General features: G+C 40.1%; 1 pseudogene; it reads left to right on the forward strand.

Moving 5' to 3' along the window:
- The first annotated feature begins 17,574 nt into the window (after window positions 1-17,574).
- LOC149814177 (F-box/kelch-repeat protein At5g26960 pseudogene) lies at window positions 17,575-18,819 on the forward strand (annotated as a pseudogene).
- Window positions 18,820-21,345: the final 2,526 nt, after the last annotated feature.

Genomic DNA, 21,345 nt, shown 5'->3' on the forward strand with positions numbered 1-21,345 from the left:
ACTAGGCTGTCACTATTACTTGTAACGAGGCCTCCACTTAAAGGGCTTCAGACTTTTAAGTGATGGGTTAGACAGTCACTAAATATTTTACATTGTTGTAGTGAGATGATGCTAATGCTTTGCCCACAAGGGCTCCCCTCACTTGGTAGGGGCATTTTGCGAACACCACCAAGACAACAGAATACTACAAATTCCAAACTACAAGGTATCCGATATTTCGGATTGAGTCCAACCTTGAGTGACCCGGTTTGACACAAGGCATGCTTAATGAAGGGTATTAGTAAGAAGGGGGTTACGTGAAGGGTTCACATTTAATATGTGTGAAGGGTTCACATACATGAATGCCATGTAGGGGTGGCAATCGGGTCGGGTTGGCAGGTCCGAATACCTCAACACGAACACGACCCGTTTATTAAACGGGTCGGATGTGGCAAACATGAACACGACCCATTTATTAAACGGGTAACCCGGCATGACACGGTTAACCCGTTTAATAAACGGGTCGACACGACACAGTGACCCATTTATTAAACGGGTTGACCCGATAACATAGACACGGTTGACGAGTTGGCGGTTAAATAAGTTAATATATATATATAGAGTTAGGGTTAGATAAGTTAATATATATATAAACAAGTTGTGGGTTGACGGGTTGACCCACCCGCCTAACCCGTTTATTAAACGGGCCAGTCAAACGGGTTGGCATGCCCCTAACACGAACACGACCCATTTAATAAACGGGTTAGGAGGGTCGACCCGTTTATGACACGAACCCGTTTAAGCCAAACCCTAACTCAGTTAAGAAGCGGGTTGGTGGGTCGGGTCAGATTTTGCCACCCCTAATGCCATGTATGTAACACTCTACTCTCCTTCCACTATAAATTGAGGAGTGTTCTTTTTCTCTCATTTGGGTTCAAGACCCCTGCTCACCATCGACTTGATGGCCTGAGCTGATCATGGGCGTCGATAGGCTGAAGAGAACCCTGATCACCCGCGTCAATGCGTCCTTTCGTCATTTTCACCGTGGCAACTACTTGTATGTGTTTTTATTTTTTACATTCCAATTTTTTACGCCAACACAAGGGGGCATCCTTTGCCACTGGTTATAATCTGCAGGAGGGACCTCAAGGGTTTTATCATCGAGAGGCCTGCCAAGTGCCAATAATAATAATAATAATAATAATAATAATAATAATAATAATAACGATGATGATGCTTTTCCTTGGCAAAAAGTTCCAAACAATACATTAACGTGACAATGCTAGGGTCTGAACGAGTAAGAATTGGTTCGAATCGAAACAGATCACAAGATCCGATTTGTGAATGGACTCCACTTTGGTTTGGAAGTTTATAGACTAGACCACAGGCTAGACTTGAGTCTTGATCATCGCAGCTCTGATTAAGATATGAAACTTACTCTTAAAGCATTAAAAGGGTATAGATTTTAGGGTGGGTCCGATATCTTAACCATCAGGAATTATCCGAAACTGCCCAAGTAACAAAATTAACCAGGTTGGGGTTCTGGTTCGGGTTATGCCAGATCAAGAAAATGGAAGCCCAGACTCAACCCATACAACTTAAATGATATCAATATACTTAAAAGTATAAACAAATTAATTAAATACTTGGGTCAAGCCACGTTGGATATGATATCTAACAGTAATCATAGCGCAAACCTGACCTGCATAATTACTTGGATTGAGTTTGGGTCAACACGGAAAAGATTCAAACCAGCATTTTATGCCCATAACTGGTATCCAGTTTCTAGTTGGTTCATGCACTCGACACAAACCCGACCTACTGAGAGCCCTAGTTATGTTCATATTGTTAATTTGCCAACAGTCCTGGATAGCAAACGCCCACAAGGGCTCCATTCATCTGGTAGTGTTGATTAGTCAAAGTCACTGAGTTGACGAGACATCACAAGTTCAAAACCCACAGATGCACATCCTTTCATGTGAAGCAAAAGCTGAGTATACTCCCTATTGAAAATGAGGGACCTGGGATTAGTCAATAAACTTGGTGAGCGAGGCAGTTTTCCCTTTAATTTTTTAAAGCTTATTGGATAGAAAATGTTGGATGATATTCCATGAAAATGGTCGTTATAATATGTACATAATATATATAATATAGGTATAATATATAACACATTTATAAACAAATACATATATAAAATATGTGATATACATTGAGCATACATGAGCTACGTCAAGCCGAGCACCTCTTGTCCATGCTTGGCTCGTATATGATTTACAAGCTGCTGATAGCTCGGCTCACCGCTCTCACGAGTTTGAATGAGTTTTGCGTGAGCCGAATGACCAGAGCTCACGAGCAGCTCATATCCTTTCCCAGCCCTAGCCATATCATTGGATCGACCTAATGGGTCTAGGTCTGATCTTCTTGGATCAGAGTCTGGGTGGTATCCAAATTAACCTCTGGCAGCGCCAAAAGTAAAAAAGCAAGAGCTAATGTGAAGCTGTAGCTCACTTGAGATTCACAAATAATAATAGCAGGATTGACTGTTTCCAACCTGAACATCTAAGTAGAATAGTGAAAGGGACAATGGAATAATGGAATCTATTGTATTAAATGAGGATAGTGGGGCTATGAGAACCAGTTACTGAGCTAACATACTCCATTTGGAATAAACAATGTCCCTTAATTATATGCATACAATTGAGAGAGAGAGAGAGAGAGAGAGTTGTTGCACAAGAAAAGAGAATTCACACCTTGGTGATTGCCAAGATTGACGCAAATTCTGCAAGTTTGTTGATTTTGAGCAAAAGGACAGGACCTAAAGCTTAATATTTTTATTTTGTTGTAATAAAAAATGCAAGAATCGATGGACAGAGAAAAATAAAAGAGAAAAAAGTTTTTATAGGAAAAAAAAACGTTTGAATACAAAATAAAATATGAATGTTGTACAAGATAATATTTGTTTTCTTGCATCAACAGACGAATTTTGTAGCATCTTGGTTAGTGCAAAGATTGACGCGAAGCTGATTGAATCTCTAGAAAAGGACGAGACGCGGAAAAGTCTTCCAGAAAAAACACAAAGAGCTCAACGAACAGCTAAAGAAAAGAAAGGGAGCAGACCATTTTAAAAAAAAAAGAAAGGAGACATAACTACACAAAGGAAATGATGGAAGGTCATGAATTCAAATATTTGGTTATTGCCCACAAGTGGTGAATAGGTCACCAATTTTAACAATGTCGAATCATAGACTTCACTTTTCAAATTATATGGTGCTCTTATCTACGTTCCACACTGCTCCATACACGCAGAACAGATCCGCCTCTACCCTCTAATTCAGGAACTTAATTGCCCCGTAATCTTGTTACTTAATAAAACAAACATACTCACACGCATCTCTCTCTCTCTCTATATATATATAGTAGAGCCTAGGTGCTTAATGGGTTTTTCTGTTTTTTCTATATTTTTTTCGCAGTTCCTACCCCCATAAATGTGTTAGGAATGGTAGATTTATGAAGAATAACACCTGGCTCATGTGTTTTCGATGAAAAAATGATATTTGGAGCCTTAAAAAATTTATAAGATTTTGGACCGTTGATTATTTGAACCTTATAAAAACCCATCCATGTGTCCAAATCTAACACTTCAAGAACTGATCCCTATAAAATCAAGTACATAGATCACATCTGTACGATAAAAATTTAAAAATAAAACGAAAAAAACTGAAAATCTTTTAAGCACCTACTCTCTCTCTCTCTCTCTCTCTCTATATATATATATATATATATATATATATATATATATATATATATATATATATATATATATATATATATAGAGAGAGAGAGAGAGAGAGAGAGAGCTGCTTAATTCTAGCTGTCCTTACAGTTAGTGTATGGGGTTTGTGAAGGCTTTTTTTTCATGTTTTTCTCAAATTTGGCTATACAGTTGTGTCCTATATATATGCTTGATTTTATAGGGATGGACTTTTTGATTGTTCAATTCCGACATGTTTTTAGGTTCTTAGAAGGTTTGAGAATCTATGGCATACAATTTTTATCAATATTCAATCTTAAAATTCACTTTTTTATAAAAAGAAAATGATCCATGTATTGTTTTTTAGCAAATTGACTATAATGTATCAGTGGCTTAGATTTGCGAAAAACACCCTAAAAAACCCTTGTTTGCTCACAATAGGCACTTAACTTTGGTAGGTGCCTACTCCTGTATATATGCCTCGGCATGCCAGGTAATTAAGGGCTATTTGTTAATGTCACCAAGTTGATGGGACATTCCAAGCGTAAGTGCTTCTCGACAGCAAGGGGACCTGAAGGATTTTACGAATTGGAGGCCAGCTGATGTATGGTCGGTGATGGGTTTTTTTCTCCATTGGCCTTGTTAAAGAAAAAAAATGCAAAAATATCTTTTTCAGAAGTATTTTCACTACGGATGGCTAATCTATCGCTAAACTGTTTAGCAACGGATTAGCGATGGATAGCATCCATTGCAAATTTCTGGCCACTAATTAGCGACAGAACTTATATGTTACTACTTCTATCGTTAATTTGCGACAGATTAGCGACAAACATGATCCGTCGTGAGTCCGTTGCTAAATAAGCATAGATTTGGTTTTGCGACAGACATTATCCATCACTAAGTTAGAGACAGATTAGCTATGGATAATATCCGCCGCTAAATTTAAATAAAAAATAAAAAAAAATTGCTCTCTGTCAGGCGATATTCCGACAGCAATAGGTCGGACTTGTACCGCACCCCACAGGCATTGCACAGGGTCTTAGACCCGAGCGGCTCAGCCCGCCACTGCGGGGTCTTCTGCACAAGGCAGTGGCTGCACCTCCGAACCGGCGTGCTCTCCGGCACCCTCCCGACCTGGTTCCCTCGCTTGTCCGTCGCCCTAAAACCAGAACCCCCAACAGAATCGTTAGGCCAGGAACGAAAAGCCACACTCGAAAAAGAAAACCACTTACCGGGATAAAAAGCTCGTTGCCGTTAAGAATGTCAGCGAAACCAGCGAAAGAAGAGCCGTTCGAGACCGAAGAGGTCAGGCCGGCCTGATCCTCTAGTGCCAGCGACTCCGACTCCTCTTCTTCCTCGCGTTCCTTTGCCATGAAGTCATCCTCGTTCGAGAAGTCAAGGAGGCCCTCCACGAAGAAGTCGGTTTAAATCGAACGACGGAGAGGTCGGTTTAAATTTCACACGGAGAGAAAGAAAAAATTTTGTGCCCTAGATGAGTCGGTTTAAATCGAAAAGTAGCGACGGATTCACGACAAAATTTTTCTGTCGCTAATTAGTGACGGATTCGCGATGGAAAAATTTTGTCGCTAATTCCCTCACTAATTAGCCACGGATTAGCGACAGAAAAATTCCCTCATTAATTTCTGTCACTAATTAATGTTTTTCTTATATTGAGAATTAGCGACGAAAAAATGTCATCGCTAATTCATCGCTGATTAGCGACGAATTTACGATGGGTACCGTTCCGTCGTTAAATTTGCGATAGAGTTTGAGACATAATTTTTCCGTCACGAATTCGTCGCTAAGTAGCGACAGATTAGCGATGAAAGTTTTTTCATCGTGAATCCATCGCTAATTAGCAATGGATTCATGACAGAATTTTTTCCGTCGCTAATTCTATAAATCATTTGAATGTTAGCGACAGATAGTTTTCTCTAGCTAATCCGTCGCAAATTTGCGAAGGAAAAAATCTGTCTCAATTTGCGACGAAAAAAATCCGTCGCAAATTTCCATCGCTAATTAGCTTTTTTCTTGTAGTGTTTGCTTTTCAAATTCCGACTGTATAAATGTGATCTATGTGCTTGAAAAATCAACATCCTAAAATCTTTATAATTTTTTAAGCTTAAAAAACATTTTTATCGGAAAAATATTGTTCATATATCAATTCCTAGCAAAATGACCACGCCGAGCACATCTATGAGATTAGAATTGGAAAAAGGTTTTAAAAACCCACTTCAACCCATTTAACATTTTTATTTTGTAAGTTTATATATATATATATATATATATACAGGATTACAAACTATAGTTTTTCTTAATTTTAGGGATTTTTTTTTACCAAAACCTATAGACAATCTATATGCATTACTTGGTAGAAAATAAGTTTTCGATCATGTGATTAAGACAGCTAAGTTATTTTTTAAGATCTTTAGGGTATATTTGATGCCTTGTCCAGGATTGGTCAAAATGAACAAAAAAGATGGAAAAAAACATTGGTTATGTTCGTTCTGTAATAACTGTTTCAAGTCCAACGTTTGTTTTGACCGTACTCAGATGCTATGTTCCAAATGTTCGTTGTTTGATGACGATGTAAAGACAACTTGGACAGTCATGGATAATGGGTCGAATTACTTTGTTTTGGATTATATGACCCGATCCGTCCACCATTTTACATGTTTTAACAAGTTTTTAATGTTTTTTTGCTCGAATATGGATCTAATTATGAAATTATGTTCAAAATCATGATTTTTTGCTCTGAATATGGATTTGGAATTGGATTTTTTCCCAAAATATGATTTTTTGCCACAAATATAGATCTTGAATTGGATTTTTGCTTCGAATATGGATCTCAAATTGGATTTTTGTTTCAAATATGAATTTTTGTCCCGAATATGTATCTTGAATTAGATTTTTACCTCAAATTGGATTTTTGCCTCAAATATGAATTTTTGGCCCGAATATGGATCTTGAATTAGATTTTTGCCTCAAAATGGATTTTTGCCTCGAAAACTTAGGGTTTCTGCCTTCTTCCACTTTTGGGTCATGATCTGAGAGAGAACAGCCTCAAAAACTTGCTTTGATCTAGGTTATTCTCTCTTGGATCATGACCCAAAAGAGGAAGAAGGCAGAAACCCTAAGTTTTTGAGGAAAAAAATCATATTCGAGGAAAAAAATTAATTCAAGATACATATTCCGGGCAAAAATCTAATTTGAGATCCATATTCTGAGCAAAAATTCATATTCGGGGCAAAAATCTAATTTGAGATCCATACTTGAAGCAAAAATCCAATTCGAGATCTATATTCGTGGCAAAAGTTCATATTTTGAGCAAAAATCTAATTCCAAATTCATATTCAGGGAAAAAATTCATGATTTTAGACATAATTTTGTAATTGTATCCGTATTCGGGCAAAAAACCATAATAAACTGTTCCAAGCCCAACGTTTGTTTGGACCGTACTGAGATGCTATGTTCCAAATGTTTGTTGTTTGATGACGATGTGAGGACAACTTGGACAATCATGGATAATGGGTCAAATTACTTTGTTTTGTATCGTATGAGCCGATCCGTCCACCATTTTACATGTTTTAACAAGTTTATTATGGTTTTTTACCCGGATATGGATCCAATTACGAAATTATGTACAAAATCATGATTTTTTTTGCCCTGAGTATGGATTAGGATTTGGATTTTTGCCCAAATATGAATTTTTGCTATGAATATAGATCTCAAATTAGATTTTTGCCCCGAATATGGATTTCAAATTGGATATTTGCTCCGAATATGAAATTTTGCTCCGAATATGAATTTTTGCTCTGAATATGAATCTCAAATTAGATTTTTGCTCTGAATATGGATCTCAAATTAGATTTTTGCCCAAAAAACTTAGGGTTTTTGCTTTCTTCCTCTGTTGGGTCATGATCCGAGAGAGAATGACCCGGATCCGAACAAATTTTCGGGGTTGTTCTCTCTCGAATCATGACTCAAAAGAGAAAGAAAATAGAAACCCTAAGTTTTCGGGGCAAAAATCCATATTCGGGGCAAAAATCCAATTTGAGAACCATATTCGGAGCAAAAATCAATATTTGGGGTAAAAGTGCAATTCGAAATCTATATTTGTGGAAAAGAATTCATATTTTGGGCAAAAATCTAATTCTAAATCTATATTTAGGGAAAAAATTCATGATTTTTAGACATAATTTTGTAATTGAATCCATATCCGGGCAAAAAACTATAATAAACTTGTTAAAACATATGAAATGGTGGACAAATCAGGTCATATGATTCAAAACAAAATAATTTGACCCATTATCCATGAATGTCTAAGTTGTTCTCACATCGTCATCAAACAACTGAATTTGAAACATAGCATCTGAGTACGGTCCAAACAAATGTTAGACTTGGAACAATTGTTATAGAACGAATAGAACTAATCTTCTGTTCCATCTTTTTTGTTTATTTCGTCCAATCTTAGACAAATCATCAAACGTACCCTTAAAGACCAATGGCACACAATGTACTAAAATTTTAATACTTCAAAAACCATATTTTTATGTCTGAAAAACATTATCCAAAGCATCAGTTCTATCAAGAAAACTATGTTGAATACATTTATGAGGGTTTATTGAGAAGACGCAGCCTACACCCATAATTTTTTTTTCAACGGAGAAAGCTGGGGTTTGTCTGACCCTACCAGTTATACAACCATACCATTTGGGGTTCGAACTTGCAACGTCCCAACACAAGGTGACATGCGCTAACTGCTCCTGCCAGACAAGCGGAGCCCCCCTTGGTACACCCATAGTATCTATTAGGTGAAAGTAGCTGCTTCCGGAACATGTTATCAAGTCAAACTGGTAACCAGATAGAATTGAGGAAATTACATGGGTTCATTTCAAATTTGACCAAATCTGACGATCCCACTTAGTAAACACATCGGATCCACGAGATGGGTCGGGTCTGGTCTTTTGTGATGGCTTTTGGGGATGGGTCCAAACCTTACGAGCAAAAGCAAGAGCTTCTGTCATGCTGCACCTCAATCATATGAAAAAAATAATAGAAAATTTGATTGTTTCCAATGGAAAATGTCCAGTAGAATGATGTTAGAGAATATGGGATACACCAAGTGTGGGCTTATGGGAAAACCGATTTGGTGCATCGACTGAAGCAGGAACTAGAGGTCAGAAGAGGAAGAGGCACAATCACTAGTCAACTGAAAATACTTCTAGGTTTTGTAGAACCCATTTTTTGGACAAAACTTTAGCCAAAATGACTAGAGTGGATGTAGGAAAATCCTGGAAGGACAACCCTCAAGATTGGTGACTTCCTTGAGAATATATATATATATATATATATATATATATATATATATATATATATATAGAGAGAGAGAGAGAGAGAGAGAGAGAGAGAGAGAGTAATGGGTATGTTCTAAACCCATTTGATGCCAGGTGATAAATGGGATTTTCAGCTTCTCAAGTACTTTTATGTGGTTCCGGCCCTATAAATGTATTGGGCATACTCGATTTACTAAGAATCCACACCTAGATCATGTGTTTTCTATGAAGAAAATGATGTTTGAAGCCTAAAAAATTTACAAATATTTTGGACTGTTCGAACTTTATAAAAATCCACTCATGTGTTGGAATCAAACACTTCAAGTGCTGATCCCTATAAAATCAAGTACATAGATCACATCTGTACGGTCAAAATTTAAAAATAAAATGAAAAAAAGCTTAAAAAACGTATTTAGCACAGGGTTTAGCACCGACCCACTACTCTCTCTCTCTCTCTCTCTCTCTCTCTCTCTCTCTCTCTCTCTCTATATATATATATATATATATATATATATATATATATATATATATATATATATATATATATATATATATATATATATATATATATATATATATATATATATATATATATATATATATATATATAAAAGAAGGCTCAAATATTAGAATTGTGAAATTTCACACTAGACTCGGGCCTGATGACTTAAGTTTCAATTAAGATCCTTATATTAAGATCCTTAAGTTATAATGTAAAAATGATAACAAAAATTTATTTTAGGGAGTATGCTCTGAGTCTGGCTCATGTAATCCTTAAAGAATCTGGGTATGGTTTATCTTATGGTGGATCCCATTAGACCTGAATTGGAACCTCATATCATTATCTCAAATCAGGTTTGGGTCGGGTTTTACTTGGATCCGAATTAAACCTGACCCTTTGATACCCTTATAGGTTGTAATTTTAGCTTTGCATTAATAAACCTGTAAGAATCCGCCTAACCCCAGCTATACTTTCGAGAAAAAAACAAGAATGGTGGGGCTTATGAAAATCTCTAAATAAAACAGTTTTAATATCATTAATCTAAGTGACTATTTATTCAATAAGAGAGAGAGAGAACATTTATCATTCAACATTACCAAAATACATCCAACCAAATATTGGATGAGAGAGGAACATAAGAGTAAGACAGCCACCATCTAGATGGTGATTGTGCACAGTTCAGAGTACAAGTAGATCCAAACCCCCGTCTCTACTATGTAATTTAAGAGTCAGATACACATCAAACATAACCCGCTGAAGTAGCTTTCCAAAATTGAATTTGATGCCCCTGAAAAAGATATCTTTTCTTTCGGTCCATATCACCCACCATGCTGAAAACAACCATACCCGGCACAATAATCTCCTTTTTTTTTGTTTCGTAAACTCATGGGACCAAACAAGAGGTCCCGAATAACAGAACTCGAACGCGTTTGAACCGGCGGTGCACCCCAAGTTTGAAAGAATAGGTCTAATACTACCGAGCAAAACCAAAATAGGTGAGTCGTGTTCTCTACCGCCTTCTCGCAAAGAACACACATGCTTGGAAACTGAAGCCCCCGTTTCCTGACATTAATCTGGGTTTGAACATGATCCAGAGCCACTAACCACGCCAATGCCTTTGCCCTTGGAGCGGGCCCCTTAGAGAGAGAGATTAGGTTTTCTTGCATAAGAAACGAAAATTCACATCATGGTATCTGACAACTTGGAAGATTTTGTTGAATTTGTAGGAAAGGGAGAAGATCCCACAAAGTTCATTATAATAAAGTTTAGCAACCACATACAGGAAAAAGAAAAAGGAAAAGTGTCGCCCTTAATTCTACACTGACATTTTTATATAAGACAAAGCAGGCTTTCATTTCTCATGCAATAAAAACAAATATGTATATCTTGGTTAGTGATTACTGCCAAGATTGTCGCAATTCAGTGGAGGAGCCAGGAATCTAAACTGGGGTGGACACAAATGCATGGTAATGTTTGCGACAAATGTGTGTGTATCCAAATCCGGTAGAGAGAACCATCATATTAATAATACCATTCAGATTCAATTTGAGGTTTCACATCCAAATCCAAATATTACACAGAAAATGTATCTGGTTAGCTATCTTATGATAACCGGATCCAAATCCAGTACCATCCTTTTTCCATTTGAATCTGAAATTTGAATGTGAATTCCAATTTGATAAGGCAAGATTCAATAAAGGCTACATCCAAAACTGAATAAATCACTTTTACATCTGAATGTAAGTGTAGATTTGTAGCGTAGCCTTGTAAATGGGCTGGGTCTGGGTTGATCCAGTGATGACTCCAATTTTCAATAAGTGGATCTAATTTTACATGTGGATCTTATTCTGAACACATGAAAGAGTTATGGATCAAGATGTGATTCAACCCACTCTGACACTGGATTTGCAAAAATATTGGTCAAATATATTAGTTTTTTTTATTCAATATGTAAAATAGGTTGGATCAGGCTGAGTTCTAAACATATTTATCTCCCAGTTTTCTAACTAAGATTTGTGTAAATCTCACACTATTCAACCTAAATCTGACCCATTTTGATAAATGAGCCTGATTTTAAAGGACATCAGTCCAAATTTATTCGCGCTTTGGGTTTATGAGGCCATAATGGGCTCTGGATCGGGCATGAGGAGACACATTTTGGATCAGGATGGGCACAGCCCGCCCACCTTGCCCCCAAACCCTCCTGTGCGAGATTTTTGGGTCAGGGTTGGACACCTGCCCACCCTAGCCTCTACTTGGCTCTACATCATTTATTGAAGTTCTATAAACCAGTAACACTCATATATATAGTAATGCGTTCCCTAGGCCTCTTTTTAGGTTAGACCTCATTAGTCCTCTTCAAAAATCATAGTTTTAAGTATTTTTTCTCACATCTAACACGGTAGATGTGATCTATGGGTTTTGTTTAGTGGGAACCGGCTTTTGGATCGCTGGAATCTGACTTGTATACAGGTTTTTCCAGTGATCCAAAATCAATGGCTATGAAGGTACCAGCTTTTCTCAGATAAAAAAAAACATGTTTTTTTGTTTTAAAAACATGATTCAAAAATCGATTTTCACTAAATCGAGCATGCTAAACACATCTAATGGTTCAGATCTATCATAAAACACTTAAAACTTATGGTGTAGAACGAGAAATGGGACCTAATATATATATAGTCCGTGGTAGCTACGAAATCCTTAGTTATGCAGCTACCTGTGCAACTCTGTGGGCCGTCCATCACGCGTGTGATGAAGGGAAACAAAAAAAAAGAGTGAAAAAACACTCAAAAGCACCCATTTTTTTCAGTTTTTTAGCGCCGTAAGAAGTCAGTCACTAAAGGCTCCAGCAAAAACTGGGGCTTTTAGTGACGGTGTTTTGACCATTGCTAAATGTCTCCGTTTGCGTTGAGACCTTTAGCGGCGGTCAAAAACCACGCTAAAAAGATAAAAACAAAGAAAAATGGAAGTTTTTGCGCATTTTTGCATGGGCCATCCATCAAGGCTGTGATGGACGGCCCATCTGTTTGCGCAACTTTCACTTTGTATATATATATATATAGAGAGAGAGAGAGAGACTAAGTGTTGGAATTCAAATAAATGTATCGAATGAATTTTTACATTTAGTTTGAATAGAAAATAAATAGACCGTGAATTCAATTTTTATTCATTTGCTCCATAAGGATGCAAAAATTCCCACAAAATTCACCAATACGTAAAAGCTTTCCGTGATGAAAGCCGATATGAGCGAATCACAGGGACTTTTATTGCCCAAGCACATGGGATGTAATCATTCACACCCCCTTATTGCTCGACATTCATAGGATATCAACTTCTCTAGTCTAGAATTGAGCCAGTGATCCACTCACGCAGCATCATTCCTCTATCAAAATTATTTTTTTATTTGCTTTTTTAAGTGTTCAAGCTTGGCTCATTCTTGCTCGAGCCAAGCCAAGCTCCATAATCAGCTCGAGTTAAACAAGCCAAGTTCGAGTTGGTTTAAAAAAAACATTGTTTTATCACTGGAAGAAATTGAATTACAAAAAAAGTACACTTAAAATATATTTTTTTACTACCTTACAAGCTTATAAGAGCCCACCCGAGCTGACTACCTATTGTTTATATTCAGCTCTTTCATTTTACAATAAAAGAACCCTCACCGAGAACTAGGTCACTTAATGGGCCCATCTTCTTGCGAAGTAATACTTCAGGTTGAAGACACGACCACCCAGCCATACATGCTCCCGTGATAAATCAACAGCAGCCCTCATCCGCCAGCAGGATTCGATCTTAGGCCTTCAGCTTGATATATGACCTTGTTGACTGCATGGGTAACCACTAGGGGTGGCAAAACCTGACACGACCCGCCAACCCGCCTCTTAGGCAGGTTCGGGTTGGGCTTAAGCCAACCCGTTTAATAAACGGGTCGACCCGCGTAACCCGTTTATTAAACAGGTCGGGTTCGGGTTGGGGGTATGCCAACCCGTTTAATAAACGGGTTAGGCGGGTGGGCCAACCCGTCAACCCGACCCGCCAACCTGCCGACCCGTCAACCCTCCAACCCGACCCACCAACCCGTAGACCCGCCAACCCAACCCGCGAACTTGAGAACCCGTTTACCCGATCCAACCCATTTACTAAATGGGTTGGCGGGTCGTGTTTGCCACAGCCGACCCGTTTAATAAATGGGTCGGGTTCGGGTTGAGGTATGCTGACCCGCCAACCCGTCGGGTCGACCCGCCAACCGGCCACGATTGCCACCCCTAGTCACCACCACCATGGTGGTTTTGTTCATATTCAGTTTGTCGAGCCTATTTTACGAGCCGAGCCACGATCAGCTTGGCTGGTTTCTCAGCCTTTTATCCAAAAAAATGAATTTCCAGCCTCTTTAGCTCCACTTGGTTAATTTTGACCATGGTCAATTTTGACACTTGGGTTGTGCACCACAGCTTGGCTAGCTCGGTTTTGTTAAATACTACAATAATCAAATTTCAAGGCTACATTGAACCCAAAGTTGGGGATTTGGCTGGCTAGTGTCCTTGACCACAAAGTTGGCTTGGGTTTGGTAAATTGTGCCTAAGTAGGGGTTTTGGTCCTACTCCTACCATGATTTATAGGGCATTGGGTCACATGGAAAGAAGTGAAATTTTGATCCTTTCCCCTCTTTTGTTTGTGTTGTGGTCCTTGTGGAGAAGAGGGGGGAAAGGTCACATGGTCTGCTGCATATCTTTGAGACTAGCGTGCTTTTGTCTCCTTCTGGTCTGAGTTTTTCACGGATTTATCTTTTGTTAAAAAAAAAAGACAAATTTTATTACCCCAAAAATAATGGAAAAATTAGGGTTGGAGCATGTAATGCGACAAAGAAAGGCTTCGCTTGTCAGTATTCCATGAAGGACAGATCCAGACCGTACACGTGTCCGTCCTGACCAGGGCCCGTGACAGAGAAGGTGCGGAGATCTGCTTTCGCGTGCCCGATTTAAATGACGTTAATGCCCTTCAAAAGCCAATGACTGTAATACCCCTGAGACTTTGTTGCCACTTGCTTAGGCGGACCGTTTGAATTTTTGGGTAGAGGGATGATCAGGTCCGGATCCGGTAATGATGCGGGTGATGCCAAGACGCAAATATCGGTCTCGGGATTTTTTTTTTATCAAAAAAGGGGAAAAAAAATCTTGGTGAGGAAAACATTGCAATATATTCAATTTTTTTTTTATTTTTTCATAATCATTTTGGCAAAATAATACATGTAAGTTATATGTTCTTAAAATTATAGAAAATGCAAAACAAAAATAGTATATTTTTTTATCTCAGTAATATTAGCATATCAGGATGAAATTTGATAATTTTAAAATAAGCAAAATTTAAATGCATCATTGCTTATATCCAGGGCCGAGCCTTTAAAATGGAGCATGAGCAGTGCGGAACTCTATAGATTGAAAAATGCATCAAGTATGACAACACGCAGTATGCGCTGACTTGATCAGTGACGTGCGATGGTAGCATGACACGCGATAAGCAATGGTATCGTCGTTAGTGCATTGTTGTATAGCGGTAAAGACGTGAAACATTGTTTGATTAAACAGTGTCAGCAGATCAAAAGATGTTTTTGAAGATTTAGTTAAGGATTTCTCGGCTTGTAGAATGGTCTCACGCGTAGCGGTTGGATGTACGAGAGTGCGTGTGAGTTAAGGCTAAATCCTCTAAGAATCACCTTAGGTAGTTGCCACCGAGTATGGTGACTCGGGGTTAGGCGAGAGAATGCCTAAGCGCTAGTAAATGAGTCTGAGTGATGCTCTTTGCTATGATGTTCAATCATCAACTGGTCTTTGGACTAGAGGACGCAAAATCTTGTTCCTTCAGTGACGAGGTTTGGTGTATCGTATGCATTGAGTTATAATACGCTTCATCTCATACACGACTAAAGCAAAGTTTGTGCTCCTTTTCAGAAGTGATAGTTGGTATGGGACGATTATGCACTAAATGGCATGAATTATATAGAATACGCATTTGAAGATGCATTTGATCAACTTCTGATAAACAGTTGCATATGAGGTGTTGCGCAGTGCCAATGAAATGATCTGGCACATGCAAAGGTGTTGGTACACAACCTTTAGCCATTAAGCTGGCTAGCTTGGGCAGTCTGATGCATCACGGGTTTGCGAAGTATTTTATGCCTGTCACAAATTAGTTGCAAGTAAGTGACTGAAAGGCTTGCGGTGAAGAACCATTGCGTTGTACTAGCTTATTGAAGAAATAAGCTCGTGACAACTTAGATCTATGTCATAATTGAGATATCAACAACAAGAAGAAGGAAAAGGTTTGAATAGAGGAATCTCGAGCATTTTGTGATTTCGGATGTGTTTGTTTCAACTAAGCAAGTGACTCATTATTTCGATGAATTATTTCTTATAGCAAAAAAAAAATCTATAAATGCTTATTCTAAATCTTACTTATCAGATTCCATTGTGAAAGAATTGTCCATTATGAAATATGAAGGATTGACCATGACATATATGACCCATCCTTAATATTCTAAAACAAATATATACAAATTGTGACTGCTACTCAATATTCACAATGAGTCTAAAAAAAATTTAAAAATATAAAATTTATATATTTGTACCGTGCCAAAGTAAGGAATCATTGAAGTTTTTATTTTTTATTTTGGATTGGAGATAGGAAAACCACATACCATATCCTCTTGTTGAGCTTATTGGATATGGAAGGGGATGGTAATTGGCTAGTCGTGATTATCAACCAAATAATAAATTCACAAAGGGTGCAAGCATGTATGGGTTTGGGTTATACATGATAAGTAGAAGTCCATCATGTCGGATTTTGTGGATGTTGCATTCCCTTGATAGGATGATCAAATCAGTGTTATTAATATGAACATCAAATCAAAGATCTGAAAAAGGAATTGCAATCCAAATTAGAGGTCAATTTGGGTCCAATTTGGTTGCGAGATTTCTAAGGGTTACTGCTTGATGCAATAGTAAAGGGATGAGGCTGTCAGCATGGAAATGCGGATTTGAGTTCATCTCACGTAGGGAAGTAGACAGTTCGGATTCGGGTTGGATATTGTCATATACCCTACTAATCTAATGTTGCATAAATGAATTTGGATTCAGGTTCAAACTTGGATGGTAAAAAGCTCATGTCAAAATCACTTTTTTACACGTGTCGGATTTGGATATCCATAAAATCTACATATCCATCGGATTTTGTTGCAAAAAACCAAAACCTTGTCCACATCCGCTTATAATCAGATATGGTTTCGGCTTACCAAATCTGACTAAACAAAGTTAGAGTCAGTCAGATATCTGTTAAAGTTGGATCCATTAACATCGCTAACCTCATGCAAATTGCTTGGTGTATTGGCAAAGTACTGAAAATATGGGACGCTTACTTTTTGCCTTTCGCTCCATACTTTAGAATTCAGGACTTGGCCTTTTTTTTCTTTTTTTCTTTTTAAAACCTTGAGCTAGAAACAACTTTCTCCTTTGTTTAGCATAAGTAAAATTAGGTTGTATCCATATTTGAACGGAAAACCTTAATCTAAACTCAATTTTACATCCCATTAGTTAAATCTGGTATTAACCCCATCTGATCCGAATCCAAACTGTTTACATCCCTAATCGAAAGTCATTTTTACATAGACCCTTATAAAGACCTTTAGCCGCGACTTTAACTGATACACTCTGACCGTTTCCGGGTCCGGATCCACCTATGCGAATCATCATCTGTAACCTCAGGGATATGACTGCCATTTTCTAAATTGAGAAAGGTATTACCGGCTATTAATTCGTTATTGTTTCTTACTTTAAAATTCCGTTATTTTTTACACACAGAGATTCGAGGTTGGTTTTTCTCCCTCGCCCTATGAAAAGGAAAACCCTCGCCCCTCCTCCCCGGAAAATCACCGCTCGAAGGTTTTCCCGAAGATTTCCAGGCGAACCCGAGATTCCGCTCACCGGAAATCTCCATTGCGTCGATCAACATCGCAAATGACGTGTAACAGATCGGACAGATCCGGTGGCCGCCGGCTCACCTGGCTGGTGAAATCATGCTGGCCGGATACCCTGCCCGAGGCCCACCGGAAATTCGCGCACTTCCCGCCGGATAACCACCATCCCCCCTCCATCTCCATCCTCCCCGACGACCTCCTAACCGAGTGCCTCTCCCGCCTCCCCTCCTCCTCCTTCCGCCCGGCGTCCCTCGTCTGCCGTAAGTGGGCCGAGACTCTAGCCTCTCCGGCCTTTTACGACTACCGGCGCCGCCTTGGCGGCCTCCGACACATCCTCGCGGCGTTCTCCGCCGGCCCTTCCGGCGTCCTCCCGGCCACCCTCCCTCTATCCGCCCCCTCCGATTGGTCCCCCGCCCGCCCGCTCCCTGTCTCAGGCCTCACCCTCTCCCACCTCGCCGTTGTCGGCCGGGAGATCTACCTCCTGGGCCGGACTCCCTCCTCCGCCGCCGTCACCCTCCGGTACGACCCGTGGTCCGGATCCGTCTCGTGCCGATCCGCGATGCGCCAACCCCGGAAGCGTTTCGCCGCCTCCTTCGTCGCCGGGAAGCTCTATGTCGCCGGCGGAGCCGTCCGCACTCCCGGCGGTGGCCGCGAACCGGTGAACTCTGTGGAGGAATACGACCCGGAAACCGATATGTGGCGAGACGTATCGGTATCCTCAACGTCCCGGTACGGATGCCAGGGCGCGTCGGTCGGGGCCCTCTTCTTCGTGCTCGGTGGAGTGAGGATTGTAGGGTCCGCGGGTCCCAGGAGGAGGGAAGGCTACGTGTACGAATCAACGATGGACACGTTCGACGCCATCGCGATGACGTGGCGGAGGAGGCGCGCGGTAGTCCCCATCGGGGGCTGCGTGGTGGCGTCATGTGGGGCCGGGGCCTTCGTCTACGTACTGGCGAGCCACGCCGTGGGCGTGTCATTCTGGCGGTACGACTCGAGGAAGGACGAGTGGCGGAGGGAGCCCAACCCGGCGCTGGCGGAGGGCGTGGCGCCGCCGGTTCGGGTCGACAATGCTGTCCGCTTCTCCCTCATCTCAGCCGGGAACCGGGTGGTGCTCGTCCAGACCGGCGGGAGCATCGACGACCTGTGGCGCAGGAGCGGCCGGGGTGGCCGTGGCTCACCGGAAGGCCTGGTCCTCGTCTACGACTGCGAGGCTGGTGAGTGGAGCCGGGCACCGGACCTGCCGGCCGCGGTCAACGGCGCGGTTTGCGGGTGCGTGTACTGTTGAATCAAGGACAGATGATCTTTGGTGTTCAAGTGGTTTTATTTTTTTATTAAGACAAGGTTCATGGGAATTTTTCTTTTATTTATTGATTGGATGTGGATCTAATTGTTATTTATTCGGGTGAGGATCGGATCTAGCTGGCTTCGTCTTTCCTTTGATTTGGGGATGAATGGTCCTGATTGAAAGTTGGTGTGTATCTTCTGTTGGGTACTGGATCTGTGCTGTAGCTGAATTGGAGTGATGGTGGAACATTGGCCCCTTTGGGCTCATTGAGTTTGTTGGTGAGGTTGTGAATAGATATGGTTCGATTGGGGTTGATCCAAACCCAGATCTATCAAAGGTGAGGCCAATATGGATATGGGTTGAGTGTACATATTGGACGGCATATGTTATGCTCAACTGATGCAAGGAGGGGTGTCTAAAAAAATGAGAAAGACCATTGAAGACCGAAAGAGGCAGATTGTAACACAAAGTTGTAGCTTTAAATAGGAAGAAATGGAAAAACAAGAGTTGTAATGCTTACCCGGGTTTAACTGGGATAAAGCTTGGTGATGATGATGATATGTTATTGTTGATTGGATCATTGATATTCAAACCATTCATATTTATATTCAGATTTTCTATATTTTATTTACTCTTTTTTGGTAATGTACATTTGTTACCTTTCATGCAAAGGCAAGCTGGATACAGGTTGGACACAGATTCAGGTTGAATTTATCTAAATAGTTATGTTGTTCCAATCTGTATCGGTATCTTCCATCGTATCTTATTTTGATAGTGTTCACATTATATGCAGCAAGATAGATGTGATTTTCATCTCGAGAAATCTTGGGGTAGATGGTCAGCAGTAATGGATCTGCATGCCAAGTATGCAGCGCTGCTGCACAAAAAAATGACCTTTTTATTTTACAGCACATTAATCATACCGTTCTTTTGCATTATATGACTATGTAATGTATTTAATGCAAAATCTGCACTAGTTTTATCCAGGCTTACCTCTTTTTCTATTTTTTTTTCCTTCACTCTTATTTAGTATCTGGTAATTAGCTTCTTTCCTCTTCTAAGGTGAAAGAAAAGTAACTACATTGTATCACTAACTTGAAAGTGATTCATGATGAAGCACCGTACCGATATGTTTGGCTAGGCCAAGGAAAGGAACCCCATCGCCAACGGGTAGGCTCATCGTCGGTAAAACCCTTGTGATCTCCCCTGCCCACAAGAGAGTACACCCAGCTTTGACCTTTGTCAGCCCTTATGGGTTTTGAACTCATAACGTCCCCAAGAGTCGCCCCTATCGGATGATGGGAGACCTCACCTCGTGCAATTCATTGTACCAATCGATGTTAACCAAGTATTAAAGCAAAGATACAATGCTCTATAGCAAAACAAAGAGTGCAGCTCACATGTGATTCATAAAGGATTCTTTGTACCAATTGACATCTTAAAGCAAAGGTACAATGATCTACACCAAAACAAAAAGTGCAGCTCACATGTGACCATTTTATGGCAATGCTTAGCTTTCACGTCTAGGTAAACTAAGCTATAAGTTCTACTTGCTCACATGGGCTCCGCACCCCTAACTAGGGGGAAGGTTGATTTGTGTCGAGGTGAAGGGACATCCCTAGTTCGAAACCCGGAGGTGCATTCCATGCACAAGCCCGCTGATTACTAGTTGGACAGGTATAAGGGAAAGCTTTCTCGATGGACAGGAGTAGCCATTGAGTTGCACCTCTCCTCTTGACGATCAAAATAATCATTGACTTCTCCTTGAGTCTTGACAAACAAAAAAGAAAAAAGTGTTAATTTAGGTTTAGGTTCAAATCTCATGGGCGTCACTCAAGCTTGGTGACTTCCTAGGGTCAAGGGGTAAGCCCTCGGAGTTTTACACCGACATAGACAGAGACTGTTAGTATGGCAGGCAGGCAGAGCCGGCTAGGTCTCTGCGTCTGGGGCAGTTTCTCCAAGTAAAAAAAAGTTAATTTAGGTATAACCTAAGGTGTCCAAATTAAACCACAAAGGTGGTATCCCATGTGGTAAGCAGGGGTCCTGTGTCAAGATGAAGGCCTAGGATCGAATCCCTCTGCCACATGGGGCGGCTGTTATTCTGGTAGGGGTCCGCCTAACCCCAGCTTGCCTATAAAAAAAAGGAGTGATTATGCATATGTGATGTATGCCATAATTATGTTTTATCTTAGTCTAAATAGTTGATTGCCTACTATTAGGGGTGTTCATCGAGCTACCTGCCCATTTTGGGTCAGGCCCAGGCCGTCAAGCCCGAAATGGATCGGGCCCATGTGAGAAATGCCCAAGGCCCGATAGGCTCAGCCCGTTAACTAGGTCGGGCCTAAATGGCCCAGCCCAAGCCTGATTATAATTGGTTCGGGCTCTGCGACAAATATCCCAAGATTTATAAAAATCTCAGGTTAATATCGTGAGAAATTGCCTAAAAGTTTAAAACGATAATTTCTTGAGAGATTTTCAAATCGTGAAACTTTTTTTAGCAGATATTTATCATGAAAACCCTCAAGA

Source organism: Nuphar pumila, chromosome 15 (assembly GCF_984573655.1).
Source record: "Nuphar pumila chromosome 15, dmNupPumi1.hap1.1, whole genome shotgun sequence".
Taxonomy (NCBI): Eukaryota; Viridiplantae; Streptophyta; class Magnoliopsida; order Nymphaeales; family Nymphaeaceae; genus Nuphar; species Nuphar pumila.